This window comes from Schistocerca cancellata, chromosome 1 (genome assembly GCF_023864275.1).
Source record: "Schistocerca cancellata isolate TAMUIC-IGC-003103 chromosome 1, iqSchCanc2.1, whole genome shotgun sequence".
NCBI classification, from domain to species: domain Eukaryota; kingdom Metazoa; phylum Arthropoda; class Insecta; order Orthoptera; family Acrididae; genus Schistocerca; species Schistocerca cancellata.
In genome coordinates this window covers 612,151,719-612,172,413 of record NC_064626.1, presented here as the reverse complement: position 1 = coordinate 612,172,413, position 20,695 = coordinate 612,151,719, and the positions used below count along the sequence as shown (strand labels likewise).

At 39.6% G+C, this 20,695-nt stretch overlaps 1 protein-coding gene across 6 annotated transcripts in view; it reads left to right on the top strand.

The window, feature by feature from the left end:
• The window catches only part of LOC126182750 (golgin subfamily A member 6-like protein 22), a 352,202-nt gene that overhangs the window by 253,416 nt on the left and 78,091 nt on the right, over nt 1-20,695 (top strand). The gene's annotated exons all lie outside the window — the stretch shown is intronic.

Below are 20,695 nucleotides of genomic sequence, written 5' to 3'. Positions count from 1 at the left end.
TGCACTAATTGTGTTTTTGTGACATTGAGTTTTAATCGATTTGCTGAAACCATAGTTCTAGGTTTCCCATTATATTTACCACAGTATCATAAATCTGTTCTAAATTTTCATTTTCAATTAAAACTGAGATGTCCTCTGTGAATAAAATGGAGTGAACATCAGTGCTTAAAGGTAAATAATTTATGTACATCAGAAAAAGATAAGGCCCTAAAATTGAGCCCTGCAGGATCCCTGTAAAAATCTTTTTCCAGTGAGAGAATAATTTTTTCCACTTTAATTTCGAATAACTTTCTGTTTTATTTCTAACAAATAAGATTTGAACCACTGCAATGCCCTGTCCATGATCCCATCTCTCTCTAACTTCTGTAGAAGTAGTAAGTGGTTGACCGAGTCAAAAGCTTTGGTCAAATCACAAAAAATACTTGTGTCCATTTTACCCTTGTCTAAAGCAGAGCTTATCTTTGCAGTGAATCCCCTGATATCATTTATAGTATTTTTCCCCTTTTGAAATCCAAACTGATCTTTAACTATAATATCGTTTTCTATGAGAAAGTTTTAGAGATGTTTTGCAACAATCCTTCATATGACAAATGGAACTGAAGGGCTGCTACTTGAGGGGTATAATTTAGCTGATTATTATTGTAGAACTAGTATAGAGAAAGGTGGTACTGTAATTTGTATTGGCAATAAAATCATTTATAAACCTTTAGATTAAAACAAATATTCTGCAGATCAACATTTTGAAGTCTGTGGGACTGAAATAACTGCAAAGAACAGTGTTTACAATTTACAGAGCTCCAGCAGGGACATTTTGTATTTTTCTGAGTAAGTTAGAAGTGCTTTTGGGCAAACTTTTTCCCAAACCCAGAAATTTAATAGTTGCTTGGGACTTTACTGTCAACTTCTTAACTGATAGTAACAATAGGACTGGTACATTTAATGAGTTCTTACAACTTGGACGCTATGGTTATCTTCCCCACTAGAGTTATAGAAAATTGCTAAAGTGTGATAGACAGTATCTTCATTGACAAGAACAGAATTGACACTGCAAGTATAAGCCAAGTCATAAATGGCCTTTCTGATCATGATGGCCAACTGCTTAAGGTTAACAACATCAGTTTGTGCACCAAAGTCTCCCATACCTACCAGTCCTTTCGATGTATAAACACTGAAACTCTTCCTGACTTTAATTACTATCTATCACAAGTAGATTGGGACCCAGTTTATAGGATAAGTGATGCAGTGATAAATTTAACAATTTCTTAAATGAATTTATCCCCCTGTTTGAAATGTCTTCTCTAAAAAGAACTGTCAGGAAGAACACGGAGGCTTCTTGTAGTAAACCATGGATTATGGAAGGAATTAAAATTTATTGCAGGACTAAGAAGAAATTACATGCCTCATTAAGATTGTTAAATGATCTCTTAAAATATCTTATTAGAAACTGTACTATAAAGTTTTAAAAAGGTTGATAAACAAATCCAAAAGCTTATGTATTATACCTGAAATTGAAAACTCTAAAACCAAAATTAAAACCTTGGAATATCATAAAGAGAGAGTCTGGAAAAAAAGTATGATAACACTATAGAGATAAGCCATAATGCCAAAGTAGTACATAATCCTGTAGCAATTTCTAACTTATTTAACAATCATTTCTTAACTGCAGCAGATCATGTTGGTTGTAAGGGTTCATTAAATATGGCCATGAAGTTATTACAAAGAGCTAACCACAACATATAAGACCCAATTTGCATAGCTCCAGTCACCACTAGTGAAGTCAGAAGTATAATCAAATCCTTAAAAAACAAAAGTTCCACAGGTATTGACAACATTTCATTGAAAGTTGCAAAGCACTTGAGTGATTTTATATGTCAAGTCCTGTGCCACACTTTAATGAACCTTTGCAGCAAGGTATTGTCCCAGAAAGATTGAAAATTGCTATTGTGAAACCACTTTTTATGAAGAGTGACAAAACTAATTTGACCAACCACCATCCAAGTTGATTCTCAAAAATATTAGAGAAAGTAATGTAGAAAGGGATTGTAGAGCACCACACATACTCAACATCTCAACAAAAATCAGTTTGGCTTCCAAAAGACTAGAGCAACAGAGCAACCTATTTTCTCTCTCACAAATGAAATTTTTGAGTCTCTAAATAAAAAAATTTCACTACTGGAATTTTGTGTAGCTTGTCAAAGGTCTTTGACTATGTTGACCACAAAATTCTCTTAAAGGCCATTTTTTATGGTTTGGATGGTAGTACTAATAGATGGATTGAGTCATATCTACACAATAGGAAGCATATGGTGATACTAAATGGTTTTGATGGCTGTCCTGTCTCATGTGACTGGGGCTCATTATGGTGTGGAGTGCCACAAGGATCCATTTTGGGTCATGTACTGTTTGTTATCTTTGTCAATGATCTACCACTCTGTACAAACAATGAGAGCAAACTTTCTCTTTTTGCTGTTGATACTACTATTATGCTTGAAAGTCAATCAATCTGTGAACTAGCAAATAAATATAATGCTGTACTTGTAGATGTCCTACACTGGTTTGAATTTAATGGATTCCATACATCACTGCAAGAAAATAAAGCAGTCAACTTATACTGTGACAGTGAAAATATATTACAGTGTGCCACTCTAAGTTTCTGGACATTATAACTGATAATAAGTTAAACTGGTCTGGGCATATTATAGATCTTCATAAAAGACTGAGGGTAGCAACTTATGTCCTGTGTGTAATTACCCCTGTTGGTGATATGAATGCTATCAAAGAAGCTTACTTTGACCATTTTCATTCTGTCATGCCATATGGTGTAATTTCTTGGGGTAATGAACCTATAGCCAAAAATATCTTTACTGCTCAAAAGAGAGAAATTAGAATAATGAGTGGTGTTCATCCAAGATATTATTGCAAAAACCTGTTCCACAAGCTCCAAATATTAACCACCACATGTCAGTACTTATTTTCTTTGATGATTTTTGTCTAGAATAACCATTCTCTTTTCACATCCAATAGTGCATACCATGATCACAATACAAGGTCTAAAATGATTTATGCAGAGATCAAAAACAGCTAAGTATTGTACAAAAAGGTATTCATTATTCTGCTGCGAAACTCTTCAATTCTCTTCCATCTGATATCAAAGCCCACATTAATTCCCCACCTACGTTTAAATTTAAATTAAGAAAATACCTTATGGATGAGTCCTTCTACTCTCTCAGAAAGCACTTGCAGAGTGGGCGTAATCAGTGACCATCTTGAAACTTCCTGGCAGATTAAAACTGTGTGCCCGACCGAGACTCGAACCCGGGACCTTTGCCTTTCGCGGGCAAGTGCTCTACCATCTGAGCTACCGAAGCACGACTCACGCCCGGTACTCACAGCTTTACTTCTGCCAGTACCTCATCTCCTACCTTCCAAACTTTACAGAAGCTCTCCTGCGTACCTTGCAGAACTAGCACTCCTTAAAGAAAGGATATTGCGGAGACATGGCTTAGCCACAGCCTGGGAGATGTTTCTCATTCTGTGAGTACCGGGCGTGAGTCGTGCTTCGGTAGCTCAGATGGTAGAGCACTTGCCCGCGAAAGGCAAAGGTCCCGAGTTTGAGTCTCGGTCGGGCACACAGTTTTAATCTGCCAGGAAGTTTCATATCAGGGCACACTCCGCTGCAGAGTGAAATTCTCATTCTGGAAACATCCCCCAGGCTGTGGCTAAGCCATGTCTCCGCAATAAGAAAGGATATTGATTCTTTCAGGAGTGCTAGTTCTGCAAGGTATGCAGGAGAGCTTCTGTAAAGTTTGGAAGGAAGGAGACAAGGTACTGGCAGAAGTAAAGCTGTGAATACTGGGTGTGAGTCGTGCTTCGGTAGCTCAGATGGTAGAGCACTTGCCCACGAAAGGCAAAGGTCCCGAGTTCGAGTCTCGGTCGGGCACACAGTTATAATCTGCCAGGAAGTTTCATATCAGCACACACTCCGCTGCAGAGTGAAAATCTCATTCTAGTGACCATCTTTATAATTTTTTAATGTATTTCCTATTTATAATCTATTCTATGTTTATTTTATGTTAGCTGTAATTTGTCTTCGCTGCCTAAGATGAACAGTGTACGAATTTTATTCTTCCTGTACCAAAAGTTATTTCCAGTAGTTTATGTCGTGTTTATTTGAACTGTATCTATTTAATTTTAGTTCACCCTTTAAGCTTGTATCAGCAGATTGCTACATCAGATTGCTACATTTTTGTCATTTGTACTAATGTTTGTATATCTATAAAGATGTAAATCTGACTCGTTCCACATCCTTGTGATTAATCACTATATGGATTCATGGAATTTGAAATAAATAAATATCACCTTAGCAAAAACTGCGAGCAGGGAAATAGGGCATTATTACCATGTCATCTGATGAGCCTTTCTTGAACAATGGTCTTATGGAGCATATTTTAACACATCTGGGAAATATCCTTCCTCAAATGACTGATTAATAATTTTAGCCTAGTCTTGACTACAGTGGTTGGAATTTCATCTCATCCAACTGATTTCTTGTTTTGTAAAGACATTATAACTTCTTCTACATCTTTTGGGATAATTCTTTTGAATGTTTTAAGGCTTGCATTTTTTCTTATATTTACAAAGTTGACACCTACCTTGTCCTGGTGGGCTGTGGTATCTACTTCTGACTTTACCACATTTACGAAAAAATCATTGAAACAGTTTGACATTTGAAAAGGCTCTATAACCACATCACTTTTAATTTTAATTTGGACAATTTCTTGGCACTTGTTCTTTACTCCCAAGTCAGATTTGATGATATCCCACATTGCCTTTCATATATTTTCACATTTACTAATACATATATCGCTAGCCAATTGTTTTGCTGCCTGTACAACGTTTTTGAATGTATTCTTATCTCTCTTTACATACCTCACTAAGTCTACATTTTTGTTATGTTGTAACTCATTGTGAAGCTGTCTTTTCCTGGCACTAGAAACTTTTATTCCTGATGTAATCCAATTTATTTTATTGGCCACTCTTTGTAGTCAGGCTTGAGGGGTAAAAGTTTCATTGAAAACATCTAGGAAACAGTTTAGGAACGTTTTGAAATTTTTTTCGAACTATTGTCTGCTATTCTTTACTGTACATTATACTGCCACCTACTTGGTGTTCAGCTGTGAATTTTATCTTTTCATGGGAGTTGTTGAATAATTGGTTCAACTTACTGATATCATCTTTTGTGCCATTGATTAAAATGATGGTATCATTTACAAACCTGTAATAGTAGATGATATTTTTGAGGAGGTGGAGATTGAAATTCGGGATTTTGTCTTTAAATTATTTATAAGTATTTGAGCTAATAATTCAGAAAGGTTTGAGCCCATTGCCAGGCTGCTCATTTGTAGAGTTTATTGTTAAATTTGAAATACTTGTATAAAAGTGTTGATTCAAGCAGGTCTATTAGTTCAGTAATTTGAATTGAAGGGGTTTTTTGAGCACTTGCTTGGATTTGGTTACTAATTTTGGTCATTCTTTTTTTTTTCTCTTCCTGCACATCTAATCCTCCACTATAGGGTCCCCATTGTTGGGTTTTCCCCACTATTCCTCATCCAAATTTTACAGAAGTGCAGATCTTGCAGGGAAGGTCATCCAATTCAGTGTGCATTCCACACTCTGTGTTTTTCTGCCTTTGCACCCATCCTTTCTGGCAAGGGTATTACAACCAAAAACCAAAAGCCATCATGTTGTGGTGGTGGGCAGGGGAATTGGTGGCGGGGGGGAGGGGGGACAAGTAGCTGCCCAGTGATAGCCCCCTAACCAGAAAGGGATCACACTATTGGTGCCTGAGCTGGAAACTCCGTGCATGTTCCCTTTGTGGCTGGGGCACAGGGCTCTGGGCAATGGTTAATCAAAGGAGCTGCCCATCGGGAGAGCCTACATTTGGAGTGGGTGGCATCAAGGTGAATAATTCACAAATGAAGTGGCATAAACTTTCTTTGGATGGTGACCACATTGCCCAAGAAGTCCCTTCTGAAGGAAAGAATTACTACAGTGCAGTGAGGTATGACCCCACATTGATTCCTTCCCTTGCTACTCTGTGGAAGGAACGTAGTGCTAAGAGTCAAGCCAGATATACTCCCCACAATACTTAGTTTGGTCTAGGACCAAGGGGATTTATTTATGGTCACAAAGCCATTATTCTTTGTTAAAGACCTTAAGGGCACATTTGGAGAAGTAACAGCAATTTTGAAAATGAAAAGTGGTTCACTTCTGATTAAAATGTAATCCCCAACTCAGTCATGGCACTGCTCACCTGTGACAAGCTGGGTGACATACATGTAACTGTTATCCCCCATAACTGTCTTAGTATGGTACAGGGCATTCTCTTCCACTATGAAATCCTTTTACATACTGATGACAAGTTACATACCAATTTGAAGTGGCATGGTGTGCATTTTGTCCATCATGCCCAGGGGGGATCAAAGACAATAGGGTTGATACTAGGGCCTCCATCTTGGCCCTTGATGGTGTCTGTTACCTGAAAAGGCGAAGGTGATGGGGTATCAATATGATGTGAAACCTTATCTCCCCTCCCATGTGCAGCTTCAAATGCATGAGATTCGGGCACATATCTGTGCATGGTAACACCACTCTGATCTGTGGGGTTTGCGGGTGTCAGCTGCATATAAACACTCCTTGTGCCCCTTCCTCCATTTGTGTCAATGGCAGGGAGAGCACCATTCCTGCTGCTCACTGGGCTGTAGTATCTTCAAAAGAGAAAATAAAATCCAAGAACACAATACTCTGGATGGACTGAAGTAGTAGGAAAACAAAAATAAATATTATCATTTACATCCTGTACGTATGATTATGATATTTGCCACAGCTACAGCTCAGCCTCTCTAACGAAAGTACCCTCACACTTTTGTGCCTTCTGGGTCGGATCCTTACGATCACTCCAGTGCAGTCTCTCCCCTGGTGGTTGGAGTCCCTCCTCTGACTGTTTCCCAAACACTCAATTTGGGAGCATCCTACCCCACCCACCGGGGACATCAAACTGCAATCTCCAGCCAGAGAAGCAACACCCTTCTCCATCATCCCTCACTAGAAAGAGGTCCTTCAGAGCACTCCCTTCCCAGAATTCTGCTGATATGCAATTGTATACCAGGCAGTGGCTGATGGACCAATGGGTTGTTGGTTGTAGGACTTAGCATTCCTCCTCTGTCCTGGAAAATAGGGCAGACAAGCCAACATGGACATCAAAACCATCCAAGAAGAGGGGAAAAAAAGAAGAATTCAAAGACAAAGAAGGTTCCGGTGGTCCCCATGCCATCAGACCCCACATGTACCAACTCTGCACCCAAGGCAGAGTTCCTGGTTGCCCCTGTGGCACCCAATCACCCTACACAACCTGCTTCAGAACCAATGTGTATTAATGCCATATCCTTTGAACTTGAGGCATCAGGGCCGGCCGGTCTGGGCGAGCGGTTCTAGGCGCTTCAGTGTGGAACCGCATGACCACTACAGTCGCAGGTTCGAATCCTGCCTTGGGCATGGACGTGTGTCATGTCCTTAGGTTAGTTAGGTTTAAGTAGTTCTAAGTTCTAGGGGACTGATGACCTCAGATGTTAAGTCCCACAGTGTTCAGAGCCATTTTTGAGGCATCAGGCTCTTGGGCATGTGCTACCTCCTTGGTCCTTGCCTGGGTCTCCCACCTAACAAAATGTCAGAAACAAGAACACTGGGAATGGTATGTTGCCACCATAGAGTGATCCTCCAGTGGAAGTGTAACAGTTTTTTTCACCCATCTGGCTGAGCTGTGACATTTCTTCTGTATTTACCCAGCTTCCTGCAGTGCCCTTCTGGAAAATTCAGTCCCAGCATTCCGAACCCCTACACTCCATGGCCATTAGGGCTATTATAAGAATCAAGTTGACTGTAATAGAGAATTGGGCAGAGTTTGCATGTCTGGACTCTGTCTACAGTGAACATGTGCCACTTGATATGATCTTGGATGCTGTGGCTGTTCGTGTGAGGATATTTATGGATTTTACCGTCTGTTATATGAATCTCTCTCTCAGTGGTGAAGTGTTGTCCACACTGATTTCTCAGCTCCCCCCACTATTCCTCATTTTGGGTGACGTAAGTGCGCACAACACTTTGTGGGTTGGAGCTGTAACTACTGACTGCAGTAAAGCTATCAAAACTTTGGTCCTAGAGCTCAATCTTTGTCCCTTGAATACTTGTGCCCCCACAATTTTCTGTGTGGTGTTTGGATCTTATTTGGCCACTGATCTTCCATTTGCAGCCCTGGTTTTCCCCCTCCATCCATTGGAGAGTCCATGATGCTGTGTGTCACAGTGATTATTTTCTGAAAGTCATTTTCTTCCTGGACTCCTAGATGTCTACCATATGTACTTTCAACAATGCTGAAAGGGATGCCTTTGCCTCTGCTGTCGCCCTTTGTGAAGGTATTGTTGCAACTGTCCAGAGCACAACCACTGCCATTGTATTAGCAACAGGCATAGCAGTCTCCTGTTCTTCAGGATCTGCCAATTGGAAGGCAGTATCTTGGTGGACTTCCAGAATCACCATGGTCATTAGAGATCACAGACAGGCTCTCTAACACCAGAAGCAACATCCATCAATGGAGCAACTCATTGCCCTTAAATGGCTCCATGCCCAGGTCCACCACTAAATAAAATGACAGAAACTAGAATGCTGTGAACAGTATGTTACTACCAATGGACTGCATACCCCTCTTTCTCAGGTTTGGGTGACAGTTCAGTGCCTCAGTGGAGACCATCCCCCACAGGTGTACTTGGTGACACCCTGAATGGGGTTAGGTTAGGTTAGGTTTGTCCACACTTACCCAGTTATTGTCACTAAAAATTTTTCTTTGCATTACGGTCAAGTCTCTGTGTCTGAAAATTATCGGCCTTCATTCTGTGACCTCAAACACTGGTTGCAGTAAATTTACTTACCTTTCCCTACATGTCACCTGGAGCCATATAATGCACCTTTCAGTGAGTGAAATTTCTCAGTGCCCTAGCCCTTTGCTCTGACATGGATCCAGGGCCAGACTGCGTCTACAGCCAAATGTTCAAACACCTATAGTGGATTGCCAACATACCTCCCTTGCCATTTTCAACTGTATCTGGAGTGAGGATGAGTTCCGTCCTCAATGGTAAAGTGTGATTGTGCCAGTACAACAATTGGGTAAACATGCTCTTAAGATGGACAGCTGTCAAGCAATTAGTCTCACTAATGTTCTCTGCAAGTTGCTTGAACACATGGTGAGCCAGTGGCTGTTTTGGTACCTTGAGTGTTGGGATCTTTCAGCTCTGTCCTAAGGCAGTTTTTGCCAAGGCCATTCTACTGCTGACAAGTTGCCCTGCTTTGAGTCTGCCATCCAGTCAGCTTTTGCCCAGCTTCAACACTTTATAGCTGTTTTCTTTGACTTGCAAAAGGCTTATAACACCACATGGTGTCATTACATCTTGATTACCTTACATGAACGGGATTTCTGGGTCCCAGTCCCAATTTTTGGGGGTTGGGTTGTTTGGGGGAAGAGACCAAACTGCAAGGTCATTGGTCTCATTGGATTAGGGAATGATGGGGAAGAAAATCGGCCAGGGAAATCACGGAAAACCTAAATCACAATGACTGGACCTGGGATTGAACCGTCGTCCTCCTGAATGCGAGTCTAGTGTGCTAACCACTGCGCCACCTCGCTCGGTCCCAATTTTTGTCTGGAACTTCATGTCACAACATACTTTCCAGGTTCAAGTTACCGTATTTACCCGAATCTAAGCCGCACTCGAATCTAAGCCGCACCTGAAAAATGAGACTCGAAACAAAGGAAAAAAAGATTTCCCGAATCTAAGCCGCACCTGAAATTTGAGACTCGAAATTCAAGGGGAGATAAAAGTTTTAGGCCGCACCTCCAAATCGAAACAAAGTTGGTCCATTGTAATATGAGACACAATTTAGGTCGAATGAATGACGATACAGCTACAGTAGTTTGGTTTGAGTTGTAAGCTTTACCAGGTAGCCATTGCTATGCGTCAGGCGCTCCGTCCGTATTTATACGGCTATCCTTCCTTTTTCACGTGCTTCGTCTGGTTTGAATCGATTGCTTATTTTGTTGGATCTTATAAGTGCCGTTTTCTCTGTTATAGGTGTTTACGTCACTCTAAGCTGAAAATGCATCACTGTACTGTGTCATGCATTGTTTGTCGTATTCTGATAGTGCGTGTTTACGGCCTGTCGCCGTTCGCGGCATGGCTTGCTTTTGTGCGCGCTACCGCCGCTTACAACTAAAAAGAGGCGAATCATCTCATTAGCGAAGCAATGTCAAGAGACTGCTATTTGTTGTTACTTACACTGCTACTTCCTTTGAGAATGATCAACAAGAACCAAATAATAGACTGCGTATGATAGAACATGTTCTGAACGAGACTTTCCGGTAGGCGAAAATTTTTCTCCGTTTGAAAATCTTTGCGGCTGCTTCTTTAGTACATCAAATTCTGCACAGAAATTAGAGTCATCTTAGATTTAAAAATCTAGTCAGTTGCCGTGGTTCATTTCTGACTGTATCACTATTAGGCTAAGAATAATACGAATATAAACAGACACGATAAGTGTATTCTTCCCCGTTTGCTGTTGTCTCACTCTAGTTTCGTAGTTTATTAGGCATACAGGATTTAAATGAGATAGCAACAAATACGGAAGAACACATGGCAAAATGTTTATATTCGTATTATTCTTATGGTGAATGGTGATGAGAATACTGCTTGTGATTCACATTTCATCAGGTTACTTTTAGCAACCATCTCTTCTCACAGGTAGGAAAAAATTCAAAACGTAGAGTTGGCCATATTGAAAAACATCCCAAACAGTCTTGCCAGTCGGATTTTCGTAGTACATTGAAATTCTAATACATTCGAAGATGAACAATACGGAAATTTTATTTACTTCGTTGGATAATGTATGAAAATGCAGTGGTCGAAACTCGGGGCGGAGAAAAAAAAGCTCGTCTTCCACCCTTTTTTTTATTTATTTACTGACGCAGAGGTTTTGGCGCCAGTATTTATCTTTGTGCCTACGAAGCATGTCTGTGTAGCACTACATATATTCGACGGCAGAAGTTAGTTGTGGCGGCACCTACCAACATTTTTCAGAACTTCCGCTTGCATTGCACTCGATTCTAAGCCGCAGGCGGTTTTTTGGATTACAAAAACTGGAAAAAAAGTGCGGCTTAGATTCGAGTAAATACGGTAGTGCTTATCACAGTAACCCCCCCCCCCCCCCCAAACACACATAATGTGGCCCTGCTGGGCTCTGTATTGTGTGTGGTCCTTTTTCTAGGTGTAGCTGCAACTGTAGATTCTATACTATCACTCTCCCTGTATGCTGATAGGTTTTGCATTTACTTTTGCTTCTCCTCTGTAGATATTGCTGAATGACAACTGCACGGTGCCACACGAAAGGTGCAGTCCTGAGTAATAAAATGATTGTACACTATTTTATTTCAGTTTATTCTATCTTGAACTAACGCTTACAGGGCTTCAGTATAGAACAATAAACGGGTTCAGTTATTATGTAACTAACAGCACAAGGTGAATCATTTACACAGACTTTCATATCAGTTCTATATAATTCTACCGATAGAAGGTATGTTTGCAATAATTACTTGGGACATGTAGACATATAATCTTGAGGGACATTAATGTCTCTTATCTCTGTTTCTCCCTGTTTCTCTTTCACCTCCACATCTTAGTGTTACCATTTCTTACTTTGACTCCACTGTAATTCTACACTTCATCTATGACTTTGTCTTTTTGGATGCATTTTATTCTCTTACTGTTACCACCCTTCTCCTCTTTCTCTGGAATGGTACTTCATGTACCTTTGTTCTTTTTATTTTCTTTGTTTTATTTGTAATTGTGTTTAATTGTGCATCAGTATACCATTCATAGGGTGGGATTCCTGTTTATATATGTCAGCCTAATTTCCTGTAGCTGAACTATTATACTCCCTAACCTATGCTTTTACTAATGAGTGTTTTCTCTTTTTAATGGTGTTTTATGTACTTCCACAGAATCTGGATCAGACCCGTGCACTCTCCAATTCCTGCTGAAATCATTTGAACTGAACTGTTTTTATTGGTGATGGTGATTGTTTATAAGTGCTTTAGTGTGTTTCATTTTCCTCTCTAACTTCCAAAAAAGAGAACTCTACAAACAATAGTTTTTTTAATTTCATGTTTTACTTTACTCTCTATTTAGTGATGGCAACTAATCATAAACTAAATATAAACCCATTGATCATATTTGCCATGATTAGTTGCAAATTTAGCTAAGGTGATCTATAAATGTTTACTTAGCCATTAATTATTTTGTTTCCTTCTTATAGTAATAATGTTTCACAACTTGATTAGGTTTTCTTTTGTAAGTGAGTCCCATTGATAATTTCAGCTGTGTACCAAAATATTGCATGTCTGTAATGGGAATGGTCACACAGAACAGAAGCAAAAGTGTCTTTCAAAAAGTGCACCAGTTTTGAATTGCATAGTATATTTTTGTCAGTTGACCACATTGTTGTATATCATTTTGGTTTCTGTAAACATTCTGATTGATTCTACAATCTGAATTTCTTGCATTTCTACATTGGAACAGTTTACTGTTGCGCAGCTTGTGCTAATAGTGGAAACATGACATTAGAAAGGAAAAACTTATACAACAACTTTGAGACTTCTTTGCACAATTCTAGGGCACAATTAAGCACTGAATTTATCACTGCTTCACAAACTTATTGTAAAATTCAATGAATCGGATTCAATACTGAACATTAAGAGTTGGGGGTGCCCTTCTTCTGACCGATCTGCGCAAAACATTGTGATGGTTCATGACAATGTTCTGTTAGTCCAGTAAAGTTGGGTCTTTTCCACTCCCAAGGCATAAGATATCCTTCAATGTGATCTCCATTACTACCGTTACAGAATTCAGTTAACAAAGAAGTTGTAAGAAGCCTATCACGAAAAAGGTGACATTTTGGTGATTTGTTTCTGAGAACATGTCAGTTTTGCAAGGAATAACATCTTTAGTGGTGGGGTTTACTTACAATTAAATGTATTTATGAATAAACAGAAGTGCCATATCTGAGGCTCAGAAAATGCATTCAAATGATTTGGTTGTGACTTTTGGGTGGGCGGCATCATTGACTCGTACTTTTTTGTAGAAGAAACAGGACAAGCTGTGAAAGTTAATGGAAAACAATGATAAGAGATTATATGTGGCCTCATTTCAATAGAATAGACATTAATGGTCGTGGTCTCAGCAGGAAGGTGCGATGTGTCACACTTCTCGTGAAACAATAGAGTTGTTTCAAGAGTGGTTTCTAATTGTCTCATCTCACATAATGGTAGCCAACAGAGTCCACCAAGGTCATGTTAATTAACCCCTTGCAATTTTTTTCTTTGATATTTTCTTAAATCATTAGTGTATGTAATGCAGCTTTACTGTATGATTAAATGGCGATGGCGTCCTCTTGGGTAAAATATTCCATAGGTAAAATAGTCCTCCATTCGGATCTCCGGGCGGGGACTACTCAGGAGGATGTTGTTATCAGGAGAAAGAAAACTGGTGTTCTACGGATCAGAGCGTGGAATGTCAGATCCCTTAATCGGGCAGGGTTAGAAAATTTAAAAAGGGAAATAGATAGGCTAAAGTTAGATATAGTGGGAATTAGTGAAGTTCGGTGGCAGGAGGAACAAGAATTTTGGTCAGGTGAATACAGAGCTGTTGTTGTTGTGGTCTTCAGTCCTGAGACTGGTTTGATGCAGCTCTCCATGCTAATCTATCCTGTGCAAGATCCTTCATCTCCCAGTACCTACTGCAAACGACATCCTTCTGAATCTGCTTAGTGTATTCATCTCTTGGTCTCCCTCTACGACTTTTTACACTCCACACTGCCCTCCAATGCTAAATTTGTGATCCCTTGATGCCTCAGAACATGTCCTACCCACCGATCCCTTCTTCTAGTCAAGTAGTGCCAAAACTTCTCTTCTCCCCAATCCTATTCAATAACTCCTCATTAGTTATGTGATCTACCCACCTAATCTTCAACGTTCTTCTGTAGCACCACATTTCAAAAGATTCTATTCTCTTCTTGTCCAAACTATTTATTGCCCATGTTTCACTTCCATACATGGCTACACTCCGTACAAATATTTTCACAAACGACTTCCTGACACTTAAATCTATACTCGATGTTAACAAATTTCTCTTCTTCAGAAACGCATTCCTTGCCATTGCCAGTCTACATTTTATATCATCTCTATTTCGACCATCATCAGTTATTTTTCTCCCCAAATAGCAAAACTCCTTTACTACCTTAAGTGCCTCATTTCCTAATCTAATTCCCTGAGCATCACCCGACTTAATTCGACTACATTCCATTATCCTCGTTTTGCTTTTGTTGATGTTCATCTTATATCCTCCTTTCAAGACACTGTCCATTCCGTTCAACTGCTCTTACAAGTCCTTTGCTGTCTCTGACAGAATTACAATGTCATCGGCGAAGCTCAAAGTTATTATTTCTTCTCCATGGATTTTAATACCTACTCCAAACTTTTCTTTTGTTTCCTTTACTGCTTGCTCAATATACAGATTGAATAACATCAGGGAGAGACTACAACCCTGTCTCACTCCCTTCCCAACCACTGCTTCCTTTTCATGTCCCTTGACTCTTATAACTGCCATCTGGTTTCTGTACAAATTGTAAATAGCCTATCGCTCCCTGTATTTTACCCCTGCCACATTTAGAATTTGAAAGAGAGTATTCCAGTCAACATTGTCAAAAGCTTTCTCTAAGTCTACAAATGCTAGAAACGTAGGTTTGCCTTTCCTTAATCTTTCTTCTAAGATAAGTCGTAAGGTCAGTATTGAGTATTGCCTCACGTGTTCCAACATTTCTACAGAATCCAAACTGATCTTCCCCGAGCTCGGCTTCTACCAGTTTTTCCATTCCTCTGTAAATAATTTGCGTTAGTATTTTGCAGCTGTGACTTACTAAACTGATAGCTCAGTAATTTTCTCATCTGTCAACACCCGCTTTCTTTAGGATTGGAATTATTATATTCTTCTTGAAGTCTGAGGGTATTTCGCCTGTCTCGTACATCTTCCTCACCAGATGGTAGAGTTTTGTCAGGACTGGCTCTTCCAAGGCCGACAGTGGTTCTAATGGAATTTTGACTACTCCCGGGGTCTTGTTTCGACTCAGGTCTTTCAGTGCTGTGTCAAATTCTTCACGCAGTATCGCATCTCCCATTTCATCTTCATCTACATCCTCTTCCATTTCCATAATATTGTCCTCAAGTACATCGCCCTTGTATAGACCCTCTATATACTCCTTCCACCATTCTGCTTTCCCCTCTTTGCTAAGAACTGGGTTTCCATCTGAGCTCTTAATATTCATACAAGTGGCTCTCTTTTCTCCAAAGGTCTCTTTAATTTTCCTGTAGGCTGTATCTATATTGACCCTAGTGAGATAAGCCTCTACATCCTTACATTTGTCCTCTAGCCATGCCTGCATAGCCGTTTTGCACTTCCTGTCGATCTGATTTTTGATACGTTTGTATTTCTTTTTGCCTGCTTCATTTACTGCATTTTTATATTTTCTCCTTTCATCAATTAAATTAAATATTTCTTCTGTTACCCAAGGGTTTCTACTAGCCCTCATCTTTTTACCTACTTGATCCTCTGCCACCTTCACTACTTGATCCCTCAGAGCTACCCATTCGTCTTCTACTGTATTTCTTTCTCCCATTCCTGTCAATTGTTTTCTTATGCTCTCCCTGAAACCCTGTACAACCTCTGGTTCTCAGTTTATCCAGGTCCCATCTCCTTAAATTCCCACCTTTTTGCAATTTCTTCAGTTTTAATCTACAGTTCATAACCAATAGATTGTGGTCAGAGTCCACATCTGCCCCTGGAAATGTCTTACAATTTAAAACCTGGTTCCTAAATCTCTGTCTTACCATAATATAATCTATCTGATACCTTTTAGTATCTCCAGGATTCTTCCATGTATACAATCTTCTTTTGTGATTCTTGAACCAAGTGTTAGCTATGATTAAGTTATGCTCTGTGCAAAATTCTACCAGACGGCTTCCTCTTTCATTTCTCTACCCCAATCCATATTCACCTACTATGTTTCCTTCTCTCCCTTTTCCTACTGTCGAATTCCAGTCACTCATGACTATTAAATTTTCGTCTCCCTTCACTACCTGAATAATTTCTTTTATCTCATCATACATTTCTTCATTTTCTTCATCATCTGCAGAGCTAGTTGGCATATAAACTTGTACTACTGTAGTAGGCATGGGCTTCGTGTCTATCTTGGCCACTATAATACGTTCACTATGCTGTTTGTAGTAGCTTACCCGCACTCCTATTTTTTATTCATTATTAAACCTACTCCTGCATTACCTCTATTTGATTTTGTATTTATAACCCTGTATTCACCTGACCGGAAGTCTTGTTCCTCCTGCCACCGAACTTCACTAATTCCCAGTATATCTAACTTTAACCTATCCATTTCCCTTTTTAAATTTACTAACCTACCTGCCTGATTAAGGGATCTGACATTCCACGCTCTGATCCGTAGAATGCCAGTTTTCTTTCTCCTGATAACGACGTCCTCCTGAGTAGTCCCTGCCCAGAGATCCGAATGAGGGGCTATTTTACCTCTGGAATATTTTACTCAAGAGGACACCATCATCATTTATCCATACAATAAAGCTGCATGCCCTCAGGAAAAATTACGGCTGTAGTTTCCCCTTGTTTTCAGCCGTTCGCAGTACCACAACAGCAAGGCCGTTTTCGTTAATGTTACAAAGCCAGATCAGTCAATCATCCAGACTGTTGCCCCTGCAACTACTGAAAAGGCTGCTGCCCCTCTTCAGGAACCACACGTTTGTCTGGCCTCTCAACAGATACCCCTCGGTTGTGGTTGCACCTACGGTACGGCTATCTGTATCGTTGAGGCACGCAAGCCTCCCCACCAACGGCAAGGTCCATGGTTCATGGGGGGGGGGGGGGGGGGGGGGAATACAGGGCTATAAATACAAAATCAAATAGGGGTAATGCAGGAGTAGGTTTAATAATGAATAAAAAAAATAGGAGTGCAGGTAAGCTATTACAAACAGCATAGTGAACGCATTATTGTGGCCAAGATAGACATGAAGCCCATGCCTACTACAGTAGTACAAGTTTATATGCCAACTAGCTCTGCAGATGATGAAGAAATTTATTAAATGTATGATGAGATGAAAGGAATTATTCAGGTAGTGAAGGGAGATGAAAATTTAATAGTCATGGGTGACTGGAATTCGAGAGTAGGGAAAGGGAGAGAAGAAATATAGTAGGTGAATATGGAATGGGGCTAAGAAATGAAAGAGGAAGCCGCCAGGTAGAATTTTGCGCAGAGCATAACTTAATCATGGCTAACACTTGGTTCATGAATCATGAAAGAAGGTTGTATACATGGAAGAACCCTGGAGATACTAGAAGATATCAGATAGATTATATAATTATAAGACCGAGATTTAGGAATTGGGTTTTAAATTGTAAGACATTTCCAGGGGGAGATGTGGACTCTGAACACAATCTATTGGTTATGAACTGTAGATTAAAACTGAAGAAATTGCAAAAAGGTGGGAATTTAAGGAGATGGGACCTGGATAAACTGAAAGAACCAGAGGTTGTACAGGGTTTCAGGGAGAGCATAAGAAAACAATTGACAGGAATAGGAGAAAGAAATACAGTAGAAGAAGAATGGATAGCTTTGAGGGATGAAATAGTGAAGCCAGCAGAGGATCAAATAGATGAAAAGATGAGGGCTAGTAGAAACCCTTGGGTAACAGAAGGAATATTGAATTTAACTGATGAAAGGAGAAAATATAAAAATGCAGTAAGTGAAGCAGGCAAAAAGAAATACAAATGTCTCAAAAATGAGATCAACAGGAACTGCAAAACGGCTAAGCAGGCATGGCTAGAGGACAAATGTAAGGATGTAGAGGCTTATCTCACTAGGGTTAATATAGATACAGCCTACAGGAAAATTAAAGAGACCTTTGGAGAAAGGAGAACCACTTGCATGAATATCAAGAGCTTTGATGGAAACCCAGTTCTAAGCAAATAAGGGAAAGCAGAAAGGTGGAAGGAATATATATAGGGTCTATACAAGGGCGATGTACTTGAAGACAATATTATGGAAATGGAAGAAGATGTAGATGAAGATGAAATGGGACATATGATACTGCGTGAAGAGTTTGACAGAGCACTGAAAGACCTGAGTCGAAACAAGGCCCCCGGAGTAGACAACATTCCATTAGAATTACTGACAGCCTTGGGAGAGGCAGTCCTGACAAAACTCTACCATCTGGTGAGCAAGATGTATGAGACAGGCGAAATACCCTCAGACTTCAAGAAAAATATAATAATTCCAATCCTAAAGAAAGCAGGTGTTGACAGATGCGAAAATTACTGAACTATCAGTTTAATAAATCACAGCTGCAAAATACTAACGCAAATTCTTTACAGACAAATGGAAAAAATGATAGAAGCCAACCTCGAGTAAGATCAGTTTAGATTCCGTAGAAATGTGGGAATACGTGAGGATATACTGACCCTACGACTTATCTTAGAAGAAAGATTAAGGAAAGGCAAACCTACGTTTCTAGCATTTGTAGACTTAGAGAAAGCTTTTGACAATGTTGACTGGAATACTCTCTTTCAAATTCTAAATGTGGCAGGGGTAAAATACAGGGAGCGATAGGCTATTTACAATTTGTACAGAAACCAGATGGCAGTTATAAGAGTCAAGGGACATGAAAAGGAAGCAGTGGTTGGGAAGGGAGTGAGACAGGGTTGTAGTCTCTCCCTGATGTTATTCAATCTGTATATTGAGCAAGCAGTAAAGGAAACAAAAGAAAAGTTTGGTGTAGGTATTAAAATCCATGGAGAAGAAATAAAAACTTTGAGGTTCGCTGATGACAATGTAATTCTGTCAGACAGCAAAGGACTTGGAAGAGCAGTTGAACAGAATGGACAGTGTCTTGAAAGGAGGGTATAAGATGGACATCAACAAAAACAAAACGAGTATAATGGAATGTAGTCGAATTAAATTGTGTGATGCTGAGGGAATTAGGGTAGGAAATGAGACACTTAAAGTAGTAAAGGAGTTTTGCTATTTGGGGAGAAAAATAACTGATGATGGTCGAAATAGAGAGGATATAAAATGTAGACTGGGAATGGCAAGGAAAGCGTTTATGAAGAAGAGAGATTTGTTAACATTGAGTATATATTTAAATGTCAGGAAGTCGTTTCTGAAAGTATTTGTATGGAGTGTAGTCATGTATGGAAGTGAAACGTGGACTATAAATAGTTTAGACAAGAAGAGAATAGAAGCTTTTGAAATGTGGTGCTACAGAAGAATGCTGAAGATTAGATGGGTAGATCACATAACTAATGAGGAGGTAATGAATAGAATTTGGGAGAAGAGGAACTTGTGGCACAACTTGACTAGAAGAAGGGACTGGTTGGTAGGACATGTTCTGAGATATTGAGGGATCACCAATTTAGTATTGGAGGGCAGTGTGGAGGGTAAAAATCTCAGAGGGAGACCAAGAGATGAATACACTAAGCAGATTCAAAATGATGTAGGCTGCAGTAGGTACTGGGAGATGAAGAAGCTTGCACAGGATAGAGTAGCATGGGGACTGCATCAAATCAGTCTCAGGACTGAAGACCACAACAAAAACAACATGTAATAACACCAAAACAACTGTGAGTTAAAGCAGGAAATTTGATGTGTTGTTTGCAAAATGCATAGCAGATTACAAGTTCTTGCATGCCAGAGCAGTAGAGGAGGTCATACGCCAGACCTCAGTTTCCATCCCATTTTTGTTAATGTGTTTTGAAAAAAATAAAGTTCATAACTTCATACATCAAAACTGGTGCATTTTTTGAAGGATCCTATAGTTGTCAGTGATACAGGACTTCAATATCAACTGCAGTTGATTGACATGTGGCACATGGGTACACTACATGACACAGAATACTTCCCTAATGTCTATATGGTTTACATAGGCAGCTGCAACTGAGTTGTCACCTGTCCTTGATTTTGCTTGTTGTTTCCATTTTTGACTTCCTGTATTATAGTACTTTAATCTCAATTTACTGTAAAATATAGAAAAGGTCTAATGAATAATGATTGCTGAAAACATTCTCAGACTTCTCGCTTTGTCAATTCGGAGTGAAACCTCGAGCTTTTGATGATTTCCTCCATGTCTATGGTTTCTTCATTGTCTTCAGAAGTGGCAATTTTTTATGGAACAGTTTGAGGAATGTGCATTAAATTTGGCCCCCTACTGCAAGCTGATGCACACTAATTTGTATGTTAGTACCCAGAGTTTTCATCATCCAGTCCAGAAGAGAGCAGTTTTAAACACATTAGTAAAATATGGCAAAAACTGTGTCTAAAGAAGATCGCTTGGATTCCAAAATTAATCATCTGAAGTACGTGTTCCAAAAGAACAGCTGTGTTTCACGAGATATGAAGTTAGCATTCTCCAAGAAAAGAAAATGTTGAACTTCCGTGTGGTGAGTCATTGATTGGGTTCCTTCCT